This window comes from Eleutherodactylus coqui, chromosome 5, assembly GCF_035609145.1.
Source record: "Eleutherodactylus coqui strain aEleCoq1 chromosome 5, aEleCoq1.hap1, whole genome shotgun sequence".
NCBI lineage: Eukaryota > Metazoa > Chordata > Amphibia > Anura > Eleutherodactylidae > Eleutherodactylus > Eleutherodactylus coqui.
The window spans coordinates 27,695,267-27,717,869 of NC_089841.1; the positions used below are offsets into that span (position 1 = coordinate 27,695,267).

The window sequence follows — 22,603 nt, forward strand, 5'->3', positions numbered from 1 at the left end:
AAGCGCTTGGATCATTTTTTCTTTTATCACCGGATTGTACTATATTTGGGTCCCCTGTCACTGGGTGGACACAAGGATCCGAGAAGCTCTCCGATTGAGGATTGGGAGGAAGAACTATCTATATTACAGGCGCTCCTGGACCTGGAGGTACTAGTGAGGCCCCCGCACTGTGGGACCTCACTAAGTACCGGGTAAGTCCAAACCCTTTCATCCTTTTTTCATTTCCCACAATTTATGTCTGTAGGAGCGCTATTCTGATCTCATTTAATATACCTATCCTTTCCATGGGGTGTGAGGAATAAAATAATTTAAATGTGCCTGCCAGTGTACAAGTCTGTTATTATGGCTTTATTGGTCAATCAAACTGCACAGGAAATAGAAGCCATCCTGGAGGCTGTCAGACAATTGGAAGACGTAGGAGAATGGGGTGCCAAGCAATCTTCTACCGGGAGATGGGGAACAGAGTACTGGTGATAAGGCTGAGGTTACTAGAAAATAAATGTTTGTTGCATTATTGAAAGATGAGGCCATGAGAGACACAATAGATGGTATGAGCACAGAAAATATATGGAGGGTATACCAGAAAAGGGGACTTAAAGGGGTTGTCCCGCGAAAGCAAGTGGGGGTATATACTTCTGTATGGCCATATTAATGCACTTTGTAATGTACATCGTGCATTAATTATGAGCCATACAGAAGTTATTCACTTACCTGTTCCGTTGCTGGCGTCCCCGTCTCCATGGAGCAGTCTAATTTCAGCGTCTAATCGCCCGATTAGACGCGCTTGCGCAGTCCGGTCTTCTCCCTTCTTTTGGGTCTCGGCACGAGCGGAGTTCTGGCTCCACCCCCTTCTACGCGTAATCGCGTAGCTCCGCCCCGTCACGTGTGCAGATTCCAGCCAATCAGGAGGCTGGAATCGGCAATGGAACGCACAGAGCCCACGGTGCACCATGGGAGAAGACCCTCGGTGCATCGTGAGTGAAGATCCCGGCGGCCATCTTACTAAGGTAAGTAAGAAGAAGGAAGAAGTCGCCGCAGCGACACATGCATTGGGGTTGTCCTGCGCCGAACGGGGGGCCTATTGAATTTTTAAAAAAACCGTTTCGGCGCGGGACAACCCCTTTAATAAGAAACAAGGGTCCCAAAATCAAAAGGTAATGATTAAAGATTCAAAAATTTCACAGTGGGGATGTAGTGAGTCCTGTGACAAGAAAAGCGCCCTTCCTTACATGTTCCTAAAGCAAGCCACTGCTTCAGGGCTTGAGGATTTTTATTTAGATGTAAGATCATCTTTGTAAAAGGGAAAGTCTTGACAAGATCAAAATCCCAATCCAAATCTAATAACTCAAGTGAATCCAGATAGAGTAAGCAGATAAGATATATGTTCCTAGTTTTGTTGAAAGATGGCATCCGTACAGATGAGATGTGGAGAATGTATAAGGAAAGGGGGTTAAAGGACCCTAAAGGAAGATCGTAGAAAAAAAGAACCTTGTAGAACTCCAAATTCTCCAATGTGGAAAGATTATAATGATTGTTATAGTGCTTCGTGCGAAACCTTGTGTGTGAACTGGGCAGCTGTCTGGAGAGGAGCAGGTAGTCACTAACTTTGTCATGGGGCAGTAACACACCTGGGCCAGTAGGTCCGCATGAGCAGGACTCAAAGGATCCAACTGAGGAGTGGGGTTTGTAATATAAAATAAAGTCTCTTGTGACGCCAGCACCTTTGTTAGTGTGAATGAAATAAAGACGTGATAGCAAATTCAAAGGTACAAACATTTACTATGCTTCTTGTGTCGGTTCATGGGGTAGATTTTCTTCACAGCAATTACAGAGGAGTAAAAGACATTGCAATAAGACTTGTAGTGGTATATATGTAGTATTTAGCAATACAGGGGAGAAGATATTAAAGTAGCTATACTATATGCGGCTATGATGGACCAAAACTGACTAAATAGAAATGCTAAAATACTGCTAAAATGACTGATTAGATAGAGAAGGATCCCTGAAAGATTTCACTGTACAAACATAGAAACGATAAATGGCCGGTGACAGGGAGTGTAATAACTGATCCCAAAATGGCGGCCAGTAGTTATCTGATCCGGCTTCTAGTGAGACGCTGTTCCCTTCTGAGATAATTAAGAATGAGTTGAGAAATGTTAGATGTTTTTCTGAGGTAAAATATTTAGGGAAATAACTCTGCTTGCTTTTATCTTCCTTCTACCAATTAGACTGAATGTAAACTTAAATTTTACTGAGGTGATTGATTTTGTGCAGGCTGGTCACTCATGTATCCAGATGCCAGGCGGGCACCGGACCATAATTCATCAGGCCCGTATACAGGTGCCAGGCATGCACCAGACCATCATTCATCAGGCCCGTATACAGGTGCCAGGCATGCACCAGACCATCATACATCAGGCCCGTATACAGGTGCCAGGCCTGCACCAGACCATCATTCATCAGGCCCGTATACAGGTGCCAGGCATGCACCAGACCATCATTCATCAGGCCCGTATACAGATGCCAGGCATGCACCAGACTATCATACATCAGGCCCGTATACAGGTGCCAGGCATGCACCGGACTATCATACATCAGGCCCGTATACAGGTGCCATGCATGCACCGGAGTATCATACATAAGACTTACCTCACTCTCTGAGGCACCTGGTCGCTTACGATCGTACCCGCATGGGAGCACAACCACCAGCATCCAATCAGGACAGTGTCTCCTCACAAAATCTCCTGCGCACTTCAGGTCCACAGCTAATCTAACTGCTTCTGTAACCACTGTGCGCGCTAGCTCCTCCCCCTAGCCTTCTCAACCACACAGAAACCTCTATGCACTGGTCTCCCAGCAACCAATCAGCAAATCTAAATGCAGTGCTGCCGGGCAGATTATACATTAAAGAAATAACGATGCTTTACACAAAGCACAGTCGCAGCAACAGAATATAACATGGCTAATTGCCTGTGGTCCCTGCAGTGCCACGCTCTGGGCCACTACAGTCCCCACCCCCACTAAAACCACAGCCATCCTCAGAGGTTAAAAGTAGAAGGACGCGCAGGGAATGATGTCTCACTGAAAATTTAGCTTAGAAAACACATGAACATTTTTTTTGCATGAAAATGGACTAAGTCCTAACTTCTAGTTTACTATGGGGTCCTTCATAGCTCTTCTCCTCAAAGTCAGAAACATCATACATTTTAAATATACATGTATAAGAGAGACAAGAAATGAATCATGGCGAGACAGTCTGAGAGAAGAGGAACTCCATGTCACCGGACCACAGGATTAGTTCATAAAAAAGTCCAGGAATGTCTAAAAGACAATGTAAATTAGAGAGAGGTTAAGGCATAGGGTAGAGGCAGCAGGTAAAGCATAATAAAGAATAGAATAACATCCACTTGTTAGAAAAAGTTTATAAACTTTAAGAAAAACAAAAACAAGTAGTCTCTTGAGGTGCATATCTTGAACGTTGCTCCATTTAAAAGAAAAGAAATAATGAAAACCCAAAAAGTACAAAAATATCAGTAAAATACAAAAGTTTTAAAAATTTACGCAAAAAATTTTCAGGAAACAACAAAAGAACATTAATAGTTTACTTATCCCTATAACGGATGGGTGGTTGTCCTCTTCTGCTCCTTGTCGATCCACAGAGAGAAATTGCTGAAGGAGCAGGTAATCTTCTGACTCTAAAGATAGGCGCTGTAGATCTGGATGAGAGTCCTATCACAGACGATGTCATCTCTGAGACAGGGCTTGGAAACTCTGGCTGAGGTTTAGAAGGGGGGAAAAATTATCAACGGATGAAGGAACCAACTCCAAAGATTGATTAGATCGAGAGGGGATGGACAGGGGCTGGCTAGCATGTCTTCACCTTCTGATTCGCTGAAATCTGTTGGGGATTCTGATATATGACACAGCTTTAACCGGTTTCGATGCACTACTTGAGATCTTCTGTTAGGCTGTGTGATATAATACAGTCCTTTTTCCACAGAAGGTACACTTGTAATTTGATAAGGCTTTAGCTCCCAACGAGAGTCCAATTGTCCTTGACAATGCTCTTTCTTCAACCATACTCAATCTCCAATTTGTAAAGGAACTGCGTGAGCGTGTTTATCAAAATCTGTCTGCTGCTTCAATTGCACTCCCTCTAATCGAGTGTCTACAATAGTCTTTTAAGCGACGTTGATGATCCTGGACCCATTTACCGTAGTAGAAGGTAAGTCAGAATCTTCGGGTACACGATTTCCCAAAGCAAGGTCTTAAGGGAGTCATCCTTGTCGTCCAAACATTAAATAGTAGGGAGAGTATCCCGTGGAGCAATGGACAGTGTTATATACATAAATCATTTCAGGGAGTACCTGAGGCCATCTTCCTCTTTTCTCTTGGGGAATGGTTTGGAGTAATTCTAAGATAGTCTGATTTGCTTTTTCACAGAGTCTGTTGCCCTGAGGATGGTAAGCTGTAGTGCGTAACTTCCTGCAATCGTATACATTGCACAGTTCATGGAATAATTGTGATTCAAATGCGGTCCCTCTATCTGATAAAATCTTCTCTGAACATCCATATGGCAAGATGAAATGCTTCCAAACAATGCTTGCGGTAGTCTGAGAAGTGAGATCTTTGACTGGAATAGCCACGGTAAACTTGGTATAATGGTCGATCATGGTCAAGACGTAACTAAAGCCTGACAAACTAGTCTCAATGTTCAAATGATCGATGGCGAGAAGTTCTAGAGGTTTACTAGTAATGATGGGATGTAATTTGGTCTTCTGATCAGAGTTGGCTCTTCTTTGGGTTATACAGGTAGAACAATCATGGCATCATTTTTCAATATCGTTTCGCATCCCTATCCAATAGAATCTCTTCCGCAGAGTCATCTCAGTTTTATGTACTCCAAAGTGTCCGGATTTGTCGTGATATGCTTCTAACACTTGGCTTGCATCTCTATAGGGAATTAGAATCTGATGGATACGATTTCCAAATACTCGATCAATAGAATTCTGTAATAGAAAGCCTTTGCGAAAGAAGAGTCTTTTCCTTTGTCTCCACAAACGGAGAAGCTGCGTATCAGAGGTTTTCCTGGAGGATTCCCTTTGTGGTGGTTCCTGATGAAAGGTATTCTTGAAGTTCTCCAAAGGTTCAGCTGTCTTGTTGAAGGAGAATCCATCTCTGGTTTTCAGTCTGTACATAACAGGAAGTTTGAGTAGAGGGACTTGGAACTGTCATCTGCTGAGTCTGGCGTGCGTTAATGTCTGGAATCTCGATTTCTTCCCAGTAGTCTTCTTAAAGGGAATAATCAATTTTGTTAGGCAGACATGACAGAGCATCAGCATTTTTTTAGCTTACCAGCTCTATATTTGACAGTGAAATCAAATTTTGATAATTTAGAAAGTCAACTTTGTTCTAATGACCCTGCCTTAGCTGAATTCAAATGTACAACTGGGTTATTGTCTGTGTATACAACAAACTTGGCAGCAGCTAAATAATCCCTGAATCTTTCAGTTATGGCCCAGACTAGTGCTAACAGTTCTAACTTGAATGAACTATCACTTTAGTCATTTCTCTCAGACCCTTTTAAAGAATGGCTAGCACAGACAATAACTCTTTCCCTGTCATCTTGAACCAGACTAAGGAGAGCACCTAAACCATGGAAACTAGCATCAGTATATAGATTGAAGGGTTTAGAATGATCAGGGTAGGCCAGAAGTGGGGGCGTAATTAATCTTTCTTTCAACTCTTGGAAGACTATTTCTTGTTCTTCTTCCCATACAATAAAAATAGACTTGCTGTGAGTTTCTTTAGCATTTCCTCTTAATAATTCCTGCAACAGTTCAGCCAGACGAGCAAAATTGGGGATAAAACGGGCAAGATAGCCAACAAACCCCAGGAAACTACGAATGTGCTTTAGCATTTTGGGGGTAGGCCAACTTTTAACTGCTTCAGTTTTATCTGGGTCTGGAATAATGCCATCAGCACTGACGATATGACCTAGGTATTTGACCGCTGTCTGAAGTAGGTGACATTTGCTTGGTTTTACCTTTGTGCCATGCTGGATGAGGGTTTGAAAAACTTCTTTAAGGTGCTGAAGATGTTCTTTGTAAGTTTTCGAGTAAATCATCATGTTGTCCAGGTATAGAAGGACAGTCTCAAAATTTTTGTGACCTAGACAGCGCTCCATAAGTCTCTGGAACGTACCCAGTGCATTACAAAGACCGAAAGGCATGCAATTAAACTCGAAAAGGCCCATTGGAGTGGTAAAGATAGTCTTTTCATGGTCAGGGCCGTACATGGGCCCTTGCCAATAGCCGCTAATGAAATCAAGAGTGGAAAAGTATACGGCAGACCCGAGAGTGGTGAGCGAGTCCTCTATATGGGGCAATGGGTAGGCATCTGTATGTGTGATTAAAATTTAGTTTTCTGTAATCCACACAGAAACGTTCTCTGCCATCTTTCTTTTTTACAAGCAGGATGGGTGCGGCCCACGGACTGTAGCTCTCTCTAATAATATTTTTATTTTTCATATCTTGTATCATAGTATTACCTTACTGATATGAAGCGGGAGGTATAGGACGGTATCTCTCTTTGATGAGTGGATGACCGTTAGTAGGAATTGAATGATAGATGTACTGAACTTGTCCAAAACCGGTGTCATGCTTGCTAAATGCAGCTTCTTTTTCTCTGGCTACTGCTTGCACTCCTTGAATCTGTTCTGACATACTCCAGTTATTGCCGATATGGATCTCATCTATCCAGGACTTGGAGCTTTCAGAGGGAGCCTGTTTTGATTGAGAGTTCTACAGGTGTCTCCTGCTCTTGGCTAGCTTCTGGCGCCCGATTCCTGGCGTCAGACGTCACTTCCAGCGGAAAGTCATCCAGTTTCACTAAGCATACTGGACACCTTTTACATCTCCTCCTAACCTCCCTAGGTTTTTGAGTATCCCTGTCCTGACATGACAAGCTAGAACTTCATTAGTAAAGGGAATGTAGTGCAGGTGTTTGTAGTTTGGCCCATAGGAACACTTACAGTTTGGAGATTGTCTGGGTTCTCCCTGGCCGATATCCTGTACTGTGGGCTTGGACTTCTGTCCTTAGGAACTGATCCCCACTTGTAGTAGCCTCCTACAGGGTTCTGCTATTTTTGAATTTGTCGCCAAGCAGCGGTAGGCCCTGCCCACTCCGTGCACTCTATCTGATGCCCCGCCCCCTTGCAGAGCGTCTGACAACAGCCGCTAGTGCCAGGGAGCCGATGTAGCGGCTGCCACCTGGATGACAGCCACGGTGGTGCCGGAGAGCCCGTCCTTCGACCCAGGCCCACACAGTCTCGGTTAGCACCCACGTGAGGTATTTCCCACTGGCATAACCGGGTCTGCCAGGAACGATGCCGCCCGATGCCTTCGCGAGTCCTGATCTGGCGGCATGTGAAAGCATATGCTTGAGCTCTGCCGCTGCTGTCCTGAAGGGACAGGACAAACACTGGTGGTGTTGGAGGGGAGGTTTCTTTTATGCTCTGCCCCTTCCTGTCCCAGCAGGTCAGCAGCCTCCTGCGTATGCTGTCATGAGGTCTTCAAGAAAGGGAATTATCAGTAAGAAAATTTCCATTTTTGTTTTTAGACAGAACACATATAAATGAAGACTTGCACCCCAAAATGGATACCCCTGTTTGTCGCGTTTAACCCCTTAAGGACCAAGCTGTTTTGTAGCTTAAGGACCAGACACTTTAGGGATTTTACCCATGTGGTGGTTTTACTGCCCTATTTTGTTTCCTTTAACCCCTTAGTGACAAAGCCTGTTTGCGCCTTAGTGACGGAGCCAAATTTTGGAAATCTGACATGCGTTGTTCAACGTAGCATAACTCCGTAAAGACTTTACATATCCAAGTGATTCTGACATTGTTTTTTCGCCACATGTTGTACTTCATTTTGGTTGTAAAAAGAGACCGATATAATTTGTGTATATTTATTAAAAGCACCAAAATTGGGAAAATTTTGAAAAATTGTCATTTTTTCACATTTTCAACTGTAATATCTCAAATATATCCAAACATACTGTACAAATTTTTTATAAGATATATATTTCCATCTGTTTACTTTATTGTGAATGCACATTTGAAAAACTTTTGTGTTTTTTTTAACCATTTAGGAGGACATACAAATTTAACATTACTTTTCAGCATTTTGAGGAACACTTTGTTTTCCTGCACCAAGCCAAGTTTGCAAAGGTTCATTAGTGTCAGAATAATAGATACCCCCACAAATGACCCCATTTTAAAAACTACACCCCTTAATGTAGTCACTGAGGGGTGTCATGAGTATTTTGACCCCACGATTTTTTTGAAGGAATTAATTAAATTTAGAGGAGAAAAAAATAAAATTTCATATTTTTGCAAATATGTCATTTTAAAGACATTTTTTTCCTATAGTGCCCATGAAAATGAGGATTTACACCCCAAAATGGATACCCCTGTTTCTCCCGTGTTCAGAAATATACCCATTGTGGCCCTAATCTTATGTCTGGATGCACAACGGGACCTAAAATTTATCCCCAAAACAAATTTTTTGAGATCTTCCATTTCACCTAAAATGGTGAAATGGAAGATCTCAAAAAATTTGTAGAAACTGTTCGTCAATAGAAATGTATTCTTCCCAAGCACAGGTTTTAAAAGATCGTTTTAAACAAAAAGGTTATCCTGCGAATTTAATTGATGCTGCTTATATAAAAGCACTCAATGAGTCCGCTGACCCAACTAAAAATTTCCCACAAAATAGAAACAATAGATTCAGAAAAAAATGTGTTATTTATAACAAAATATAATTCCCAAGCAACTGGGATTGAAAAAATAATGAGAAATAACTGGAATATCCTATTAAGGGATCCAATTTTAAACAAAGAAATACAAGATAAACCTAAGGTAATTTACCGCAGAAACAAAACAATTCAAAACACATTAGCCCCATCTAATCCACATAAAAAACTCATTAAAGAGACAATAAAAAAACCTATGGTGACAGGAGTTTATTGTTGGGGCAAGAGAAAATGCAAGTGTTGCAGTAATATTACACAGGGGAGAAAATCAGTATATTGCCCGAAAGAACAAAAACATATAAAAATCAATCAATTTTTAAATTGCAGTTCTAAATTCATAATATACTTGATTGAATGTCCATGCGGATTGCAGTATATAGGACGTACCACTAATACTTTAAATATAAGGGCAAATCAACATAGATTTAATATAACAGGTTATTCTAAACATAGCGTTTCACGCCATTTTTCGGAGAAACACAACAAAAATCCAAAAGGACATGAAAATAACACCAGTAGAACATATTCACACTCTCTCGTTTGCACAACTAAGGACAAGAGAGATGTTCTGGATTTTTAGATTAAATACCCTAACTCCGTTTGGTTTGAACGAGGTTTTAGAAAAATGTTGATATTTATTTTTTATCAGTAACCGTTATATATATTTTCCCATCACCATCTGTTCTAGATTTTTAGCATGAAGTTTTAGGTATATATCCCTGTTTTTTGATAAGGTATTATGGTTGTATTGATTTATTGAGTTCATTGGTAATGGGCCCATTTTTTAGGTGTTTTTTCTATTTATTCCCTTTTGATTAATTTAAATATTTATTTTTTTACATATCACCCGAAATATATTATTTCAATATTATTCATCATTGATGTATGCATATATACAATTCCACCATATAGTATTCTATCTTTATATTAACATTCTCCATTAATGGATCTAGATTGAATTTTTAGCACAATGAATGTGATTGCATTAATCTCTTTGGAGGTCGGAGTTTTCGTTTTCACACATCAGATCGGGAGTTACACATTTAGCGTGCCTTCCCTTCTAAAATTACGGAGTTTACGTTCAGTACCAGCGTACATGTACGCTGGAACACCCTCTCCGCTGCATAGCTATGACACCTAGATACCGCGCCAGAGCGACACGGTACGGAGGTGCGCGCCAAGCACCTGTAACCCCCACCTCCAAAAAGGTAAGACATGCTATTTAAATGTTGCATTTTTATCACTCTGTATACTTGAGAAAGGCGTCTGTAGAACGCCGAAACGCGTTGTTGAACTATCGCTGCAAGACCTTTACTTGCATGCAATTTTTTATTCGGAAATAAATTTATGATTAATTTATATAAATACTGTCTGCTACGACAGTTTATTTCTTCCGAAGAGGAGCTCCAGCAGGAGCGCGGAAAGAGCTTTTTTCTAATTTGAAGCTTGCTTGTTTTAACCCATTGAGGGGGATTTTTTCTCTCTTTGGGATTGCTTTTACTCCGGCGGCTCTCCTTCCCCATCGAAGGATATCTGAAGTCTCTTCGTATACTACTACAGGCATACTCGGATCACAAGTGCTGGCGGGTTGTTCCCATAGGATCTAACGGTCTACGGGAACCCCGCTGGGCACCAGGTGAGTTATTCTCATTAATTACTATATGGTGGCGTGGATCGTTACTCTTGAGCAGTATGACATAATGCTATAGCATTACGTCATGCTGCTTTTTTGACAGGCAGTCTATGAAGTCACCCTTTCAGAAGGCCCCCGGCTGCCATGACATCTGCATAGCTCCCCCGATCTCACCGCACGTGTGTGGGGGGGGGGGGGTACAGGACCCCCCGAACATCGTTTGGAGGATTTAAATGCTGCTGTCAGAATTGACATCAGCATTTAAAGGGTTAATAGTCGCAATTGGACGAACGGCCAATTGCAGCTATTGCCCGCGGTTGTCAGCTGTAATAAACAGCTGATGCCCGCACTGTATGGAAGGAGATACTGGCGCTATTTCCTTCCATACACGGTCTGCAACAGCAGGACGTAAAAAGACTATAGGGCCGTCACTAAGGAGTTAAGTGCTCACAAGGAGACCCAATGCCTGCAACGATTGGACGCATAGGTGCAGGAAAAATGTTTTCATAGATTTTGGGTAATCCATAAAACTTAGCAGTTATTGGGTGCTCTGGGTATAGGAGAGTAGCTTCCTTATTTGTTAGAGCTTCCAGGGCATTGACCTTCTTCCAAAAGGTATGTAGTTTCTCCATGCATTCTTGTGTTGAATCTTCTTTGAGCCTTTCATTAGAGTTGATCATTGTCCAGCATTTTATGTATAAGATTTGAATATATTGTAGCCCATAAGAACTATATTTCCACCCTTATCCAACTTCTTTAGAATGATATTTACATTAGCCTTTAGGATTTTCAGCATTTCGTATTGTTTTTTGATAGATTTCTGTATTTTGACTTCACTTTATGTAACTGTTTTTGTAATTCTTTTAGTTCTGTTTCCATCATTTGCTGGAAGTCCTCCACACATTTCATTCTTGCTGACATAGGGTAGAAAGAACAGTTCCATATATTCATGCTTGGTTTCTCTTTTTTTATTCTCTATTTCTGTACTTGCACTCTCTCTTTCCAAATCCTGAAGATCTAGTAGTACCATTACTTCAGCAAAATGTTTTCTTTGGTATTCATTGTGTTTTGCTAATCCCTCTAGAATTAACATTTTCATTATCCATATTGTGGCCTCAAAGAAATGTTTTTGTAACTACAAGGGCTCTGACGAACCGATTCAGATGGGTAAAGGTTGGAAATAATGCAAAATCTTCACTCGGTACAAAATGTAGTCCTTTATTTAGAACCTATAGTTGTTCTTCAGATGTAACAACAGGGGTTAGAAGTCCTATGTTATTATTCATTTCCTCCCCACCCGACTTACGTATCTCCTTTTTCTTTCTAGCTCTTCTAACCTTTTTTTGATGTTCTTGTTTTGCTTTCATTTCTGATGGTGGAATCTTCTGAGCTTGATTGGTTACGGCTTCACGATTTATAATTTGTATCCCATTCCATAAAATCAGACGAGGAGAAGGTTACTCTTGTTCATGACTTGTTGTTCTGCCCTTTATCTTTCAAAATCGATTCCGGTTTCCCGTGACGGGTGTTACCTTTCTATTTGTAGATTTCTCCTCTGTTGTAATCTGTTTGGTCCCTCTCAAATTTGTGTTTCTTTATCAGCATGATGGATTCCTCCAGTTTAAATCGATTTACCTTGATGCTTATCTGCATATTTTCATATTCAGTCAGACTGACTGTTTCTATAAGTGATTTCTCAGTTCCTCCAATGTTCATGTTTAGTTCTTGAAGCTCATATTGTTCATATTTCATAATCAGCTCCGGAAGCCTTAAGGAACATTCCGACAAGATATTATTCCATTTCTCCGTAAATTCTGTACAGAACACGGTTGTAGGTTTTTCTTATGTGTAACCCCTTGTGGATCATCATCAATTTGCTATACTTAGTGACTGCATGCATGTCTCTCCATGTTTTTAGTTCTTTTCTTTATCCAAAGAGTTGAATAGAGACTTGGTTTCAGCATTAGATTGTAAGGCCTCAGGTGTAGAACTAAATACAGGTGATTATGGGCTGTATGTGTAAAATGTCATAGTCTACAGCTTATCTATATGTAGTTGTAGACCTGAACATTTGAATAGTTAACCTTGCAGGTGCCAATTAGCAATGAACAAATACATGCACAAAACAATTTATGTCTTAATGTAATAATAAGCACATACTGTCATTTAATTTAAGCATGAAACTAGAGGTTGCACAAATATTAGCCTGCATGGCAGGGGTTACAATTGGAAATAATTTGCAAGACCAATAAAATAGTTGTGAGCTGCGTTTTCATTGCGGCTTTGCTCAAAAAACAAATGAAGATGCTTCTGTGATTTTCATATGGGACAATTGTGTCAAGGAGAATTCTGATGAGATTCTCTGCTTTGCAGAAACTTTCTCCTCCTGACAGAATCTGTCAGTCATATTCTAATTGGAAATTTAAAAAAAATCAATAAGTAAATCTATATATATATATAAAGACGAAAAGCCCTCACTGACTCACTGACTCACTCGCCAAAAGTTCTCCAACTTCCCGATGTCGTAGAAACATGAATTTTGGCGGAAGCATAGATTATTTCCAAAATAGGAAAATTAATTGGGTCCCAACTCGATTATTATATTCTAGCGCAAAAGAATTAGCGTTGAAATTTAACGTACATAATCTAAATCTCTCACTTCCCAATGTTATAAAAAAACATGAAATTTGCCATAAGCATTGATTATGTCATGAATAGGAAAAGCTAATGGGTCCCAACTTGATTATTCAATTCTATGCGCAAAAGAATTAGCATCCAAATTTTACGTACGGAATGTAATTTTCTCACTTTCCGGTGTCATAGAAATGTGAAATTTGGCACAAGCATTGATTCTGTCATAAATAGGAAAAGCTGATGGGTCCCAACTCGATTATTCAATTCTATGCACAAAAGAATTAGCGTCCAAATTTTACGTACGGAATCTAATTCTCTCAGTTCTTGGTGTCATAGAAACATGAAATTTGGAACGGGCATTGATTATGTCATAAATAGAAATAGTTAATGGGTCCCAACTCGATTATTCAATTCTATGCGCAAAAGAATTAGCATCCAAATTTTAAGTACGGAATGCATTTTCCTCACTTTCCGGTGTCATAGAAACGTGAAATTTGGCACAAGCATTGATTATGTCATAAATAAGAAAAGCTAATGGGTCCCAACTCGATTATTCAATTCTAGCGCAAAAGAGCTAGCGTCCACATTTTACGTACGGAATGTAATTTACTCACTTTCCGGTGTCATAGAAACGTGAAATTTGGCACTAGCATTAATTATGTTATAAATAGGAAAAGCTAATTGGTCCCAACTTGATTATTCAATTCTATGCGCAAAAGAATTAGCATCCAAATTTTATGCATGGAATCTAATTCTCTCACTTCCTAATGTCATTTTACATAAAGGAAACGTCGCATGGTTACCTCCCGTGGTGTTTCCTGGGTAACGCAGAGAACTATGCAAAATGGGGAATATATGTTTTTCCGGTATCTCTAAAGTAACGACGACTTCATAAGATTTTCCCTGTGAAAACCAGATAAACACCAGTAGCAAATTAACTCGGGCGAAGCCGGGTACATCAGCTAGTATTATATATGTGGAACTTGTTTAAACTGTATCTGCTTGTGAGTATTTTATACCCTCTTTATAAAAATTGTGTTTTTTTTTGTTTTTTTATGAATAATGTCTGCATATAAGGATAACATTGGTCATATGTATATACTGAAAGTAGCTAATGATTGATAGATGAATATATTGTGTAAGATCTCTGAAATATCCCCCAGCCTTTATAAGGTTAGCTGGGAGGAGGGAGGATCCCTAGTGAGCGTAATATATAAGGGCTATCAGCTGTTTTTAGAAGAACGTTTTAAATGTGTGTTCAAGCAATGGTATGTCAGATGTGACTGAGACCGCTGTGGCGGTGGATATGTGTTACCTGTAAAGCCTGATCACAAAACTAAGGATATAGGGAATGCCTTTATACATCTATCTATACAAGTTGTAACTTTGAAGAGATAGTATGGCGCAATAGTCCATATCAGGGTGCAAACATGTGATTGTTCTCAGTTACAGAAATCAAGTTACCTTGTAGATATGATAGCTTTTAACGGCTAACAAAATATATGATGTTATAGCGATTTTTGGACCTGTGCAGGGCCCTTCCTCAGGCTTATAATGGAACAAATCTATAGCCATATTTTCTAACTACACATGATCACATGGGAGGGCAGGAACATGGTAGAGGGTAAGAGGGCACAGACAGGTTTAGATAAATAGCATTTAGATAAAGAACATGGGAGATAACTAGAGATGAGCGAGTATACTCGGTAAAGGCAAATGCTCGAGCGAGCATTGCCTTTATCGAGTACCTGCCCGCTCTAGATTAAATGTTCGGGTGCCGGCGGCGGGCTGGGAGCTGCGGGGGAGAACGGAGCGGAACGGAGGGGAGATCTCTCCCTCCCTCTCTCTCCCCCCCCCCCCCCCCCGCTCCCTCCTGCTGACAGCCGCTACTTACCGCTCCCCCACGCAGGCACCCGAGCATTTCATCTAGAGCGGGCAGGTACTCGATAAAGGCAATGCTCGCTTGAGCATTTGCCTTTACCGAGTATACTCGCTCATCTCTAGAGATAACCATAACAGTAAATAATTAGCCCAGTAACAAGGAATGTGAATTTTTACTTTAGACCTGCAAACAAGGAAAATTGAACAACATCTCTGCAGTCCCACCTATTGGATGGAAGCATTCCTTTAAATTATGTATGAGGTTTTAAAAAGTCTGTAAAACAATAATTGGGAATAGCAAGCCTTCTGGGTGCGCTCCTTGGGGGAGAAACTACATCATCCCCAACCCACTCACCCCCAGGGGTCTCCACTCCCCCCCTTCCCGGTGCTCTTAAGGACACCCCTCTTGACCTCCTTGCAGACAATTAAGACCTCACCTGAGTGTGAAACGTATAGGTGGCTTGCTTGCGCCCAAGTTTTGGAGTCCTGTATGAATCAAGTCGGATATGTTACACTGAAGTTGTAGCACCTTTCCCATGTGATCACAGCTGTATATTACTGTGTGCGATTCTTCCTAGTATATGACTCTATAGCGATGAGATGGAGGGGAGACGCCCTTGCTGGGCTCAGCGGTGGAATACGGTTCTTATAGTTATCATTTATGAAAGGATCATTCTCAAAACCAAAAAATGTCCTAACAAACTCCACAAAGTCCGGGATCGGCAGTGATTCTCCCCTCACTACTTATACACATAATGGGTACCAGCTCTCCCTCATCTCCATCAGTTCTGAGGAAACATCATCTAATAGGAAGAGGAAAGATCGGCCCAAACACAGACATGTAAGTTATACAAGTAAACTTTTATCAACAGTTAGAAACAAGTTTAGAGACGCAGTTATATGTATCAGTGTGAAATATTCTATGTACACGGCTGATATAAAGGTGGGTTATCTGGATTATATTTGTTTCTGGATAACAGATGTTTATCAGTAATTACATACATTTCTTACTCATCACTTAGTGCCCTAAATTGCTTCCTTTTTCTTGTGCATGACATGTCACTTTACTTTTTACCTGTGTGAATTTTCTGATGCCGAATTAGCTTTGCTTTCCGTGTAAAACATTTCCCACAATCTGAACAAGAAAATGGCTTCTCTCCTGTGTGAATTCTCTGATGATCAACAAGAGCTGGTTTCTGTCTAAAACTTTTCCCACATTCTGAACAAAACAGCTAAATTCCTGTGTGAATTCTCTGATGTCTAAAAAGGTGTGTTTTCTGTGTAAAACTTTTCCCACAATCTGAACAAGAAAACGGCTTCTCTCCAGTGTGAATTCTCTGATGATCAACAAGGTTTGATTTCAGTGTAAAACATTTCCCACAGTCTGAACAAGAAAATGGCTTCTCTCCTGTGTGAATTCTCTGATGATCAACCAGAGCTGGTTTCTGTCTAAAACGTTTCCCACATTCTGAACAAGAAAACGGCTTCTCTCCTGTGTGAATTCTCTGATGATCAACCAGACCTGGTTTCTGTCTAAAACGTTTCCCACATTCTGAACAAGAAAACGGCTTCTCTCCAGTGTGAATTCTCTGATGTGTAAAAAGGTTTGCTCTATGTGCAAACCATTTCCCACAATCTGAACAAGAAAATGGTTTCTCTCCTGTGTGAATTCTCTGATGATTAACCAGAGCTGGTTTCTGTCTAAAACTTTTCCCACATTCTGAACAAGAAAATGGCTTATTTCCTGTGTGAATTGTCTGATGTGTACAAAGGTTTGCTTTATGTGCAAAACATTTCCCACATTCTGAACAAGAAAACGGCTTCTCTCCAGTGTGAATTCTCTGATGTGTAAAAAGGTTTGCTCTATGTGCAAACCATTTCCCACAATCTGAACAAGAACATGGCTTCTCCCCTGTGTGAATTCTCTGATGATCAAAAAGGACTGATTTGAATGCAAAACATTTCCCACATTCTGAACAAGAAAATGGCTTCTCTCCTGTGTGAATTCTCTGATGATCAACAAGGGCTGATTTCCGTGTAAAACATTTCCCACATTCTGAACAAGAAAACAGCTTCTTTCCTGTGTGAATTCTCTGATGTCTAAAAACGCTTGCTTTCTGTGCAAAACATTTCCCACAGTCTGAACAAGAAAATGGCTTCTCTCCTGTATGGGTTTCTTGATGTTTTCCCCTTCTGTGACCTTTATCAGTGTGTGATGGATCACAAGATGGGACCTGTATAAGAGGATCAGATGATGTATTTTGGCTGGGATGGGCTGAGATATCTGGGATAATGGCAGGTTCTTCATATGTATCTTGTGTGATACCACAATCCTCTGCTTTAGTACCTGCAGATATCAGACGTCCCTCTGAGCTCCCGGTACCGTCATCTGCCAAGAATAACGCTGATTATTCTTTAATACTACAAACCTTATAAATGATGCTGATATTTTATAACATTACTATACAAATAACAAGTCATGCAGCAAAATGTAATCATCATCTAAGGGTGCTTTTACACAGGCTGACAGACGCTAGAGTAATCACTGAAAAGAGCCATTAGGGATGACTGTCAGCCCATGTAAACACGGATCCTGACAGAGCGAGTGAGTGAGAATCGCTCACTCATCGAAGTCACTTAGTTTGCAGCTCACTTAAACACTAAGTGATTGTCGGTGCAGAAAACATCACCAGAAACTGCAGATGTGAATCGGGACTTACAAGCAAATTCTGGTTTTCATCAATAACATGGGGGTCCCACGGGGTCTGAAAAAGGGTCATGAAAAGTACTGGACAGCAGAGTCCTGTACAACCTCTGGGTTCCTGTTCCCGGTAGATCTCCGAGCCCAAGCTACAGAAATAGTATTTTCCATACAGATGGAGTTCGGCCATTTCTGCACCAAGATCAGTTTCTGTTTTTCCATAAAAAAAACTCATATAAAATCTCCCATGAAGCCGGATGTCAGGAACACACAGTGTACAGCAAACATAGAGCTGCTCATCTATAAGACAGCTTAGTACATACAATAATTCTATATCCTGTCATGTCAGACCAGGACTAGGCCGGGGGCAGGGGGGCAGGTGACAACCAAGCTGGGTTGCCCCACACATGTTTATGGCCACCTAGTTTGCCCCGATCTCAAAGCTATGGCAGCTCCTGCCGCTACTAGTTCTGACAGTCTTACTCACAGTACCGCTGTGTCCCGCTCTCTCTCACAGGCTGAAAGAGTGACCTTCCTCCCGGCTCCAGTGTTCACTGTAGTTGAGTGACCGCGTCGGGGGGAAAGAAGTGAGGTCTCATTGTGAGCCGGTGAGAGAGCACACAACACAACTGAGAATGATGGGGAAAAGTGGAGGATAATGGGGTCTGTTCAGGTACATTGATGAGCATGGGGGCTGTTTGGGGTACAGTGGAATATGATGTGAGCATTTTGGAGGATGATAGGGACTGTTTGCAGGACCTTGGAGGATGAGGGAGTAGTTTGGGGGACATAAAAGTATGATGCTGCCACTTGGAGATGGACAGGAATTATATGGAATTAAATCTTTTGGTGTTTAAACTTTGCTCTTGGGCCCATAGGACTCTAGCTATATCAATGTTTGGAGTCTCAGAGGAAGTCGCATTACTAACTGAGGCAACAGCAGGGGGCACTATTACATAAAGGGAGATCACAACGGTGGGGGGAGGGGTGGCACTATTACCTAGTGAAACTATAGTGGGCAGCTTGATGGGGAGAGTGCGCTGAAACAAGGTCTGGCCCCATAGATAAGAAAATATAATATTATATTTATCCCAGTGGGGGAGGAGCATTCTTAGTTTTGCTCTAGGTCGCCATGGAATCTACATAACTATCTGCAGCCGGTGACCGAGGAGAATCTGTGACTCTTCTCTGCTGTATTTAGTGGTTACTACTCACCTGGGCGGTTACTTGTAGGAATCCCCTCTTTACACCGCTGATCGCCCCTCACATTAGTCTCTGTAGCATTAATATTGGTTAAATCTTCATCCTGGAACAAAAGCTGTGAGACAAATGTTGTAGAAGTCAGCAGACGGTTGGAGAAGTCATGTGGAAGGTTTTACATGACCTGAAAGGGTCATTAATCATCATGATGACCAAAAATGACCTGACAGCAGTAGTTATCAGAGTCATGTCAAAGTGGGTGCAGATTTACTTAGATTACAACTGCTCGTTAAAGGGATTCTGTCACCGGGTTCATGACGTTTGATTTGGAGCTCATCTAACATAGTAAAATAGTATGCTAGGCTGAAAAAAGACAAGTGTCTATCCAGTTCAGCCCGTTTCCACCCACTCCTGCATGTTGATCCAGAGGAAGGCGGCAAAAAAAAAAAACCCTAATGGAGGCAGTAGCCAATTTGCTCATTTTTTGGAGGAAAAAATTCCTTCTCAACTCCATAGTGTCAATCAGAACAATCACTGGTCTCGTCAGGAAGGTCCTCAAAGGAACAGAGCTAGATCTAGAGGAAGAAGATATAGGAACCGTCCAAGGACCAATCAGTCTCCTAGTTTATCATACTCCACGGATGACTCATCATGTGCCACTACCCCTTCTAACCAGTCTTTTTTAGGGCGGGGCATGTCCAACAAATGCAAGAAAAAGCAGACCACGGCACAGCAAGCGAAGAGGAGTTGTCAAGCATAAAAGGACCCTCAAGAGAGACTATGCACAACAGAAACAAAGTACCGACATCAAGGCCACCACTGGGACGATCGATGTCGAATCTAGTCTAGTAGTGAATATATCTTCCAGACCGTTGTCCGCCACCAAAAGTAAGGTACTCGCTAAGGGTCTATCTTTCTGCCCAAAAACTGGGTATATGGACTGGTTTCAGCTTGACCTTGATTTAAAAAGATTCTTCCGCAATTTGCGGTTGAGAAATACTTTCTCTGATAAATCCAGTGGTGCTGTTGCGCAGACCAACTCCCGTGGGGGCTTTTCCCTGGTGGGTGTTGGTCTGCGCAACAAAAGCCACTATTTACCTCCTTGTTCCAATCCCTGCCTTGAGGCCTACGTTGCATTGGTCCAAAAAGATGTGGCAAAGTTAAGGTCTTTTGATGGTAAATCCAAATTTGGGAAACCAAACATGACTAAATGTGAATTTGATGCTTTAAGATTAGAGATGAGCGAGCACCAAAATGCTCGGGTGCTCGTTACTCGGGACGAAATTATCGCGATGCTCGAGGGTTCGTTTCGAATAACGAACCCCATTGAAGTCAATGGGCGACCCGAGCATTTTTGTATTTCGCCGATGCTCGCTAAGGTTTTCATGTGTGAAAATCTGGGCAATTCAAGAAAGTGATGGGAACGACACAGCAACGGATAGGGCAGGCGAGGGGCTACATGTTGGGCTGCATCTCAAGTTCACAGGTCCCACTATTAAGCCACAATACCGGCAAGAGTGGGCCCCCCCCTCCCAACAACTTTTACTTCTGAAAAGCCCTAATTAGCAATGGATACCTTAGCTAAGCACCACACTACCTCCAACAAAGCACAATCACTGCCTGCATGACACTCCGATGCCACTTCTCCTGGGTTACATGCTGCCCAACCCCCACCCCCACCCCCACCCCGCACGACGCAGTGTCCACAGCGCACACCAAAGTGTCCCTGCGCAGCCTTCAGCTGCCCTCATGCCACACCACCCTCATGTCTATTTATAAGTGTGTCTGCCATGACGAGGAACCGCAGGCACACATTGCAGAGGGTTGGCACGGCTAGGAAGCGACCCTCTTTAAAAGGGGCGGGGCGATAGCCCACAATGCTGTACAGAAGCAATGAGAAATATAATCCTGTGCCGCCGCCATCAGGAGCTGCACACGTGGGCATAGCAATGGGGAACCTATGTGCCACACACTATTCATTCTGTCAAGGTGTCTGCATGCCCCAGTCAGACCGCGGTTTTTAATTCATAGACACAGGCAGGTACAACTCCCTATTGTGAAGTCCCTGTGGACCGACAGCATGGGTGGCTCCCTGGAACCCACCGGCGGTACATACAAATATCCCATTGCATTGCCCAACACAGCTGAGGTAGTAATGTCGTGCTTAATACAGGTGGGCTTCGGCCCACACTGCATGCCCCAGTCTGACTGGGGTTCTTTAGAAGTGGAAACAGATGCATTTATAATTCCCTGTGGACCGACAGCATGGGTGGCTCCCTGGAACCCACCGGCGGTACATAAAAATATCCCATTGCATTGCCCAACACAGAGGATGTAACGTCAGCTGTAATGCAGGTGGGCTAAAAATTAATTTGATTACACTGTAGGCGAGGGCCCACAAAAATTGCTGTATCAACAGTACTAATGTACATCAGAAAAATTGGCCCTGGCCAACCAAGAGGGCAGGTGAAACCCATTAATCGCTTTGGTTAATGTGGCTTAAGTGGTAACTAGGCCTGGAGGCAGCCCAGTTTAACGAAAAATTGGTTCAAGTTAAAGTTCCAACGCTTTTAAGAGCATTGAAACGTATAAAAAATTTTTAGAAAAATTATATGAGTGAGCCTTGTGGCCCTAAGAAAAATTGCCCGTTCAGCGTGATTACGTGAGGTTTCAGGAGGAGGAGCAGGAGGAGGAGGAAGAGGAATATTAGACACAGATTGATGAAGCAGAAATGTCCCCGTTTTGGATGGTGAGAGAGAACGATGCTTCCATCCGCGGGTGCAGCCTACGTATTGCTTACGTATCGCTGCTGTCCGCTGGTGGAGAAGAGAAGTCTGGGGAAATCCAGGCTTTGTTCATCTTGATGAGTGTTAGCCTGTCGGCACTGTCGGTTGACAGGCGGGTACACTTATCTGTGATGATTCCCCCAGCCGCACTAAACACCCTCTCTGACAAGACGCTAGCCGCAGGACAAGCAAGCACCTCCAGGGCATACAGCGCGAGTTCAGGCCACGTGTCCAGCTTCGACACCCAGTAGTTGTAGGGGGCAGAGGCGTCACCGAGGACGGTGCTGCAATCGACTACGTACTCCATCACCATCCTTTTACAGTGCTCCCGCCAACTCAGCCTTGACTGGGGACCGGTGACACAGTCTTGCTGGGGAGCCATAAAGCTGGCAAAGGCCTTGGAGAATGTTCCCCTGCCTGCGCTGTACATGCTGCCTGATCTCTGCGCCTCCCCTGCTACCTGGCCCTCGGAACTGCGCCTTCTGCCACTAGCGCTGTCGGATGGGAAGTTTACCATCAGTTTGTCCACCAGCGCCCTGTGGTATAGCAACACTCTCGAACCCCTTTCCTCTTCGGGAATGAGAGTGCAAAGGCTCTCCTTATACCGTGGATCGAGCAGTGTCTACACCCAGTAATCCGTAGTGGCCAGAATGCGTGTAATGCGAGGGTCACGAGAAAGGCATCCTAACATGAAGTCAGCCATGTGTGCCAGGGTACCTGTACGCAACACATGGCTGTCTTCACTAGGAAGATCACTTTCAGGATCCTCCTCCTCCTCCTCCTCAGGCCATACACGCTGAAAGGATGACAGGCAAGCAGCATGGGTACCGTCAGCAGTGGGCCAAGCTGTCTCTTCCCCCTCCTCCTCATCCTCCTCATGCTCCCCCTCCTCCTCCTCAACGCGCTGAGATATAGACAGGAGGGTGCTCTGACTATCCAGCGACATACTGTCTTCCC

At 42.5% G+C, this 22,603-nt stretch overlaps 1 protein-coding gene and 1 pseudogene across 1 annotated transcript in view; one reads left to right on the forward strand and one right to left on the reverse strand.

The window, feature by feature from the left end:
• LOC136629122 (zinc finger protein 135-like) overlaps positions 1 to 22,603 on the forward strand; it is a 489,576-nt gene that overhangs the window by 283,589 nt on the left and 183,384 nt on the right. The window lies entirely within an intron of this gene.
• The window catches only part of LOC136629154 (zinc finger protein 345-like), a 38,631-nt pseudogene continuing 31,829 nt past the window's right edge, over positions 15,802 to 22,603 (reverse strand).